This window comes from Pteropus medius, unplaced genomic scaffold, assembly GCF_902729225.1.
Source record: "Pteropus medius unplaced genomic scaffold, Ma_sr-lr_union100, whole genome shotgun sequence".
Classification (NCBI taxonomy): Eukaryota; Metazoa; Chordata; class Mammalia; order Chiroptera; family Pteropodidae; genus Pteropus; species Pteropus medius.
The window spans coordinates 2,623,471-2,631,203 of record NW_024350923.1 but is presented as its reverse complement, the minus strand read 5'-3'; the positions used below and the strand labels follow the sequence as shown (position 1 = coordinate 2,631,203).

At 54.6% G+C, this 7,733-nt stretch overlaps 1 protein-coding gene and 1 long non-coding RNA gene across 5 annotated transcripts in view; one reads left to right on the top strand and one right to left on the bottom strand.

Moving 5' to 3' along the window:
* Positions 1 to 6,479, bottom strand: LOC120584706 (uncharacterized). Of its 2 annotated transcripts, none has more exons than XR_005648098.1 (2): positions 6,095 to 6,478; positions 1 to 3,448 (listed from the first exon to the last, which is right to left on the bottom strand). It is a non-coding gene; the product is annotated as an uncharacterized LOC120584706 (long non-coding RNA). The 2 variants fall into 2 exon arrangements; XR_005648097.1 differs by lacking the exon at positions 1 to 3,448 and adding an exon at positions 3,874 to 5,091 and having other exon boundaries at positions 6,095 to 6,479.
* Positions 6,480 to 6,612: 133 nt separating this feature from the next.
* The window catches only part of PPFIA1 (PPFI scaffold protein A1), a 74,618-nt gene continuing 73,497 nt past the window's right edge, over positions 6,613 to 7,733 (top strand). For 2 of the 3 annotated variants that reach the window (XM_039840590.1, XM_039840589.1), the window contains exon 1: positions 6,614 to 6,831. The gene's annotated coding sequence lies outside the window, so the exon portion shown is untranslated. Of the gene's footprint in view, positions 6,832 to 7,733 lie in introns of all 3 variants that reach the window. The other variant, XM_039840592.1, reaches the window with a different exon arrangement.

Below are 7,733 nucleotides of genomic sequence, written 5' to 3'. Positions count from 1 at the left end.
TCCCATTTGAAAACCTTTTATTATGAAATAGATCATTCAACAAAAGAACAGAAATGAAAATAGTAAGATCACATACCGCTGCTCCCTTAAGAAATACAGCGGGCCAGGACCAACAGTCCCTCCCGTGGCTTCTGTCCCCGGCCCCGCCACCGCCAGCCCTCCTCACAGGGGACCAGGTTTGGCCTTTGTCCTCCCTCCTCCCACTTCCTGGGTGCCTCCTGCTTCCTGCCAGTTGTGGGTTTAGAGTGTACATCGGATCTTCACGTGGAGTACTTATGTTTAACGTATAGACACGTAAGCAGACATATAGTAGAGTGTAAACTTTGACTAGTTCACTGTAACGAACAAACCGGGTCGCTTAAAATGACAGGAATGGATTCTCTCTCACAGTCCTCTGAGGCCAGAAGTCTGCAATCAAGGAACGGGCTGGGCTGGTTCCTTCTGGAGGCTCGGGGAAGAATCCATGCTGCCTCTCTCTGGCTTCTGGGGGGTGACCGAAGCCTGGGTGTTCCTGGCCCATGGCCGCATCCCTCCAGGCTTCCTCCGTCTTCACGTGGCCTTCCTCCCTGCCTGTGTGTTCCCTCCTCTTTTTGTAAGGACACAGTTGTTCCATGGAGGGACCAGGAGCTGCCATCTCGACATTCATAAGTTGATCCCGTCTGCAAAGACCCTTATTCTAAATCAGACTGCATTTGCAGGTCCCGGAGCTTAGGGCATAGACTTATCTTTTGGGGGCCACTATTCACCCACGGCAGAGAAGAAGGTGCTCAAACGTTGCTTGGTGATGGGGACGCTCGATCTAAAGGTTTGGGGTCCCCTACAGCGTGGATATGTCTCAGGCATTGCCTCTCCCAGCCGCTCAGTGTGATGGAGGATAAGGGCTCTTGCCCTGCCGCTGGAAGCATCGTCAGGTCTGTTAAGATGCGGCTGAGAGGGGGGAGGGCCGGGAGGGGGGCAGTTCTTGCCACGCACCTGCCACCTCCGCGCCCCGCTGTGCCCCACCACCCTCGGCCTGTCAGTTCCCCTGCATCCCGTCCTTTCCTCTGGGGCGTGTCTCGCCTCCTAATTAAAGGGATGACTGGCTAATGACTTGTTTCAGGCTTATCTCCTCCCCAGGATCCTGCCTGTCCTGTTCCTTCTTCCTCATGAGAGATCAGTGCCAGCTGGAAGAATGACGTCCTCGAGGGCAATATAGACCCTTCACGGCCTGGACCGAAGGAATCTGCAGGACTGGCCGGGTCCCTGGGAGGAACCCCGCGGGCTAGGAGGAAGGAACGACTCCAAGTGGTCCCTCTGAGGCCCTTCCGACTTCTTACAGCAGCTGGGTGCGTCAGGCAAATGTCGCTGTCACTGGCCTTGCCACCTTGACTGGGCAGCCAGGAGGCTCCGTAGGCAGCAAGTGCTCCACAGATGATGACCTAGCACCTTGTTACGTGCTGGACCAGGATAGGGAGACAGAGAGACAGAGAGACAGACTGCTCCCCGGCCCTGCCCACACCTGTCCCCTACACCTGCCGGAACCCTCTCTGCGCTCAGACTTGGGGAAGGGCCTGTTCTGGTCCAGGGGGCAAAGGATCTGCCCTATAACTTCCCATGGTGGGAAACCCAGGTCACCCGGGTCACGTTCTCATTCTGCCAAACTCTCGGGCACTGGGAACCAATGCGAGCTGTCAGGGGAGGCAGCTCCCAGCCTGAGCACTCCCAGACCAGGCCCCAAGCCCGCCTGGCTCCTCTCTGGGGACCGGTTCTTGGAAATGCCTTGTGCTGGCACCTCCCGGAGCATCTCTGGGGCGATGCTGGCTGGTCGACCAGACAGGCCCTCACTTCGTCCAGAGCTGGAGATGCCTTATGCCCTGCTTCTCTCAGCTGCCCCCACGCTGGCTTCGGGGTTTCTGGGCTTCATCAGGGTCCAGGAGGCTGCTGCCTGGCTCGAGGGGTGCATGACTCAGAGCTGAATATTTCAATCCAAATTACAAGAAAAACCCCACCCCAACTCCACCCCCACCCCGCCAAAAAAAGGGCCTCACTTCTGCTTCTTTGCTCTGAGTCACAGCCAGCAGCTTCTGAGAAGGCTGGCCCAGAGGGGACAGTGACAATGTTCTCATCGGTCCTGGCCAAGCTGTGAGTTGTCATTCGTCATCCCAAGGCCGAGAGAAAGTACAGGAAGAGTGGGTGCCTGGGCAGCAGGCAGCAGGGAGACCCAAGGGCAGGTGAGGAGAGCGGATGGCGGGGGGAGGGCGCTGACTGGGGATGGCCAGAACAGGCCACTAGGGCTCCAACCGTAGGAAATAACCTTGCCTTTTACATGAGGACATTTTTCTTTTCACTTTCGATATGATCTGCCCAACCATTTTGACCTAAACTCACACGCCACATCAAGACGTGGCCTGCCATAAGCATCAGAGGTGTGAAAATCTATAAAGCACAAGAAAAGTAATTTCCCCCCTGAGCATGGGGTGAATACACACAGTTAGAGAGAGACAAGAGCCAGAATAAAGACACCTGCTGCCAGCTACACAAAAAGGCTCATTGCCATTAACAACTCACAACTCCACTGCTATGGCATGAAGAAGCGACTCAGGGAGTCTTCGGGCACGGTAGTGGAAAATATAATTTAAAAGTGGAGACCGAAGAATTGACTGGCAGCTCGAGCGTTTTCAAATTCGTTTTTAAAGCAAACCTCTCGGTGAGGTAAAGGGATTCTGTGATCCTGGAGTCCACCCGGCCGTCCTAGCCTGGTGTTGTTATAAGTCGGCTCTATCTGATAACACAGTAAAGTGGTCTGGGGGAGCCACTTGCAAGAAGCTCACGACTTGCTTTTAAAACATAATTATGTAGATGAAAGAGACAGAACCCTGCAATCCTGCATGGGAGGCTGCGAGGTGCCCTCAGAGCTGGCGACTCCCTGTGCCCGGCATTTGCTGGGACAGTGGGCTGCATTTCAGGCAGGGTGGCCAAGAGGCAGCATATGCCCTCAGTGGGCATCAGGAGCCAGTATCTTGGAGGCCCAGCACTGGTCAAAGGGTTTTGTCCCCAGCTTTGGGGACCTGGGGATGCCTTTGGATGTGGCATCAGGATCACTGGTTCTGGAATCAATCTTGGGTTCGAGCTCCGGCTCCCACCAGATCACAGGCTGTGGGGCAGGTTATGTCATCTCTCCAAGTCTCAGCGTTATCCGTCAAAGGACGTAGGATTGAGTGAGGTTTTATGGGCAGGGTGTTCCTGTAAAATGCTCTGCACACATGATTTTCTTGTCGGTGCTCTCGGGGACTGACACACACCGATCAAGCTGCTGACCTCTTGTCAACGGGCCAGCATTTCAGCTAATTGGTTGGCCGCGGGCAACAGCACTGTCGTGGAACTGGAATGCTCGGGCTGCTGGGCTCCCCTGCTTGGCAGCCACTCAGACCTTGGTTTCCTCTTCTGCAAAATGGGAAGATGTAGGAACCTGCGTGGGGAATTATTTGAGAATTAAATGAGATGCATAAGTAAAATGGTAGCTCTCTCTTTCTCTTTCTCCTCATTTACCCCCGCCCCCCACCTTAGCAAACCCAAGCAGGGTAGACTCAGGACCCAAGAGCCCCGGTTCACTTAAGGCTCCAGTCTCCTCTCTGCCCCACATCAGCTGGTGCCTGTGGGCAGATCCCTTTGCCTGTCTGGCTTCAGCCTCCTCCTAAAGGAAGGGTCACATCTCCCATAGCACTCCTAGCTCAGAGCTTCCTCCAAGGGCACTGGCACATCACCACCCTTTGCGTGGCTTATGTATTCCAGATCCAACACACTGATCTCACAGGAACCTCCCTCCTTAAGCTGTTTATGTCTCTTGAAAAGAGAAGCGGCCCAGGTCATGCTCAAGGTTGACAACTAACTACGTCATCTAGAGCGGAGGCTGGTGGCACATTTGGGAAGACATAACCCTGGGCATAGTAATGAACTCTTTTACTCATATTGCCTTATTTTCTTTGTCAAAACTTTAATAGAAGAATTGGAGCAAAAACGTTCTCCATGTTTGAAGCTTATAAGGGTGCCACCCGATCTCTGCGATGTGGTTCAGATAAATACTGGGAAACAGCTTAGTTGGGTGGTATAGATAACTACATCTAAAAGTCATTTTAGCTTCCTGGTTCATTCTTGCCTAGGTTTTGTTAGTGACATTTGTGGGCTTTTCCCTTTCTAATAATAAAAACAATGTGCATGTACCACAAAGCATCTAGAAAGTACAGACTGGCACAGGTAAAGACGTGAAAACTACATGCAGTCTCACTCAGAAACAACTGCCAACATTCTGATGTCTCTTTCCAGGAAGATACATATATACATTTATAGAGAGAAATATAGAACAGTAATTGCAAACAGTAACTTCACATATGGACGTGTATGTTTTTCTTTTACAAATGTGACACTTAAAATTTAATTTCAATTTTCAAACGGGTTTCATTTCATGTAAAACTCATTTTCTTAAAATCCTATCGCTTTAATAACATTCTAGAGCTTTTCATGTACAAGATAAATTTTACATAACACACGCTTCATCTAAACAGACTGCTTTTTTGAATTTGGGCTCACTGCATACACTTCTTTGTAACTTGCTTTTTTACAAAAAGTTTTCCCCCCCATACTTTATGTATTAGTGTGCATTCCTATGAGTTTCCACAAATGCATATAGTCTTGTAACTAGCACCAGAATCTGGTTACAGAGTTTTGCCTGTCATTAGCTAGTTATTTAAAATACGATTGTAGATATCACCAAGCTTTCTGCATTTGAAAGTACGATGACTTAACCAATCTCTTTCTGTTGGCCATTTAGGTTGTTTACTCATTTCTTCTTACTGATTTTACAATCTGGAGGAATGAAATGAATGAATGAATGAATGAAAATGAGTGAAATCTAGGGCCTCATTTCCTAGAGTTATACCTCAAAGGCTTCTCCCTTCTCTACCTGGGAAACGGCTTATCCTTCGAGACCCACCTCAGATGTTAGCCCCTCTGTGAAGCCCTGGTGATGCCGGCTGGAGAGTTGGCTCCGCCTTCTCCTGTGGTCCCACAGGACTGGTCACACGGTGTTAATAGTCTGTTTCTCTTCTCCCTGGACTGTGAAGGGGGCAGGGGAAGTGATATCTTAGCTCTGTACTCGCAAAACCTAGGCCAGGCCTGGTTCATAGGGCCCTACAAGTTGTTCATGAAATGAACATTCTATCCCATCGAACTAAATTTTGGTATTTTGCCAATTTTTTAAGAGATGGGTACCTTATGAACATGGTGCAAATGTGGGCTGGATGAATTAAGATGGTACATGCGAGGAGACTGGACAATTTCCTTTGTCCCCAGAGCCTGGGTCATGGATACAAATTCATACATGTGTGCACTCGCTCAACGAAAATTAAATGAATGAATACATGAATGAAAAGGTGTGGTCCTGGACCGTGGGAGGCAAGCCAATCACAGGGAGCACCTGCTCTCAGTGAGCTCACAGTGGGAATCAAGGAATCCATCTGCCTTGGAAGGGCTCACGCACCCCTCCATGCAGACTTGATTAGTTCAGGGGCTCCTGGCTGCCTCACCACCGACAGCCAGATAGTGCCCAGTGGCTCCTGGTAACAGTGTCCTGAATTTGTGCCCTAGGAGTCAAACCCTGAGGGGAGAACACCTGCTTTAATTTACTAAAGGTGTATTTATTAATCTCTGTAACTGCAAGATCTGGCACAGGCCTTGGCACAGAGCTGGTGTTTTAAAAAGTTTGAGTAAGGATATAATATGTATAATAAAAATGTTTGAGACGGATAAAAACGACCACCATTCCGCAAAGCTCCTCCCCAGCCAAGTTCTCATCTGGTTGCTCGTTGCATGTGTTCTATTTTTTCCGACATCCCTGAGATAGGTCTGTATCATTTTCCCATCCTAGAGATGAGGCCCTGAATCCCAGACGAATTCCTCACAGTTGCCCAGGCGCACACTGCAGAGAGGAGTATCTGCTGGGAGTCGAACCAGGTGTGCCTGGCTCCGAAGCCTGCATTCCCGACACGGGGCCCAGGAGCCTCGACACCAACGCTTCCCATCTCTGCCAAACGCCGCCCATCACTGCCTCCCCACGTACAGCAGGTAAAGCACGGTCAAGGGGCTTGCGTAGAAACCGCGTCCTTCGAGTCCCGTAAAGATCTGTTCCCAGCAGGCTCCGGAGGCGACACCCAGGGTTCCGACCGGTTGCCAGCAGGTGACTTCCGCCTAGGCGCGCTCCCCTATAAGGTGCGCAGACGTGAGGCTGGGAAGAGTCTGACTCAGGCCTCGACGCACAGTAGACGCCCGATAACGGCTCTGGCGTCCCCGCGTTGTGGGAGGAGAGTCTGGGGCGGCGGGGAGGGGGAAGATGCTGTCCGGGATCCGCCGCTGGGCCCACGTGACCCCACCTGGATGTGGCCAGGAGGGGGCGGGGCTCCGGTCGCGCCCAGCCAATCGACGCCCGGGAGGCTCCGCCCGCCCCACCTGAGGAGGCGGCGCGTGCGCACTCGCCCGCCGCGGCGCTCCCTCGACGCCCCTCCCAGGGGGCGGGGCGGGGCGGGCAGCGGCGCTCGGCGCTGACGCTGCGCAGACGCGCCCGACGTTGGGCACGTTGACGCCGGCGACGCGCAGCCGGGCCCGCTCCTCCTGCGCTCCGCCAGAGTCCGGCCGCGGGCCGGCCTTAGTGACTGGGGCGGCGGGCCCGGGGCCGCGGGCGCGGGGCGGGCAGCGGGCGCGGGCGCGGGCTGCCTTCGTCGGGCTCCGAGCTCGCCTGGAGCGAGCGGCCGCCCGCGAGACGCCGCGGAGCGTCCTCGCCCGCTCCCGCCGGCGAGCAAGGTAAGGGAGCGGGAGACTGAGGCAGGCGCGGGGCGGAGCGGGACCCCGGGCGCCGGCCCCTCCTCGCGGTGGCTGCGCGGCCCCTTCACGTCAGCCCCGCGGGAAGAGTGCGCTCCGGGGGCCTGGGAGCGTGGCCCGCGGCGCCGAGCCGGGCGGGAGGGCTCTGCGAGTGCCGCGGGACCCCCGGCGGGCCCCCCGGGAGCACGCGCTCCCGCCGGGAGGAACGGGCTCTGGGCCCGCGCGCCGCCCCCTCCCCTGACCCTAGCGCCCCGGTGACCCCAGCGCCGGGCGTGGGTGGGGGCGAGCACCGGTGGTCCCTGGAAGCCCCGACCGACCCCGGCGGGGCTCCCGTTGTAAACGGTTCTCACCACTCGGGTCTGGGGACCGCAGCACCTGGTGCGGGCGTGAGCGGGGCACGAGTTATCACCATCAGGTGCGCGGTCTGGGGCATCTCTCTCCCGGGGGTCCGCGGATCCCCGCATACTGCCGGCAGCCTGGGATACCGGCCCCCCTTCCCCTCTCCCCTCATTGCATTTGGGACACTTAATAGCCTCTCATAATCTCGTCCTTCGCTTTTCCTTCCTTCCTATCCGTCCACGGCTGTGTCGACCTGCTGTATTTCCATTGTGGAATTTTTTTTTTTTTTTGGTCTGTTAACTTACGTAAGTCAGGTTGTCTGACCAACCATTGCAGCCATTGAAAAACACTTCTCCGAGCCCTCAGCGAAGCCAGCCCTTGTAGCGTCCCCCACATCCAGCCCAAGGATTCAGGGGGCTGCCAGTCCTTCCCAAGAGCTGACTGCACACATTCCTGCCAGATGCCTGATGGATTTTGTGCTCGTCAGTTTTACTGGCTCTATGCTCCTTCTGTGCTTTTCCTGAAAAGGGCTTGGGTGGCATGTG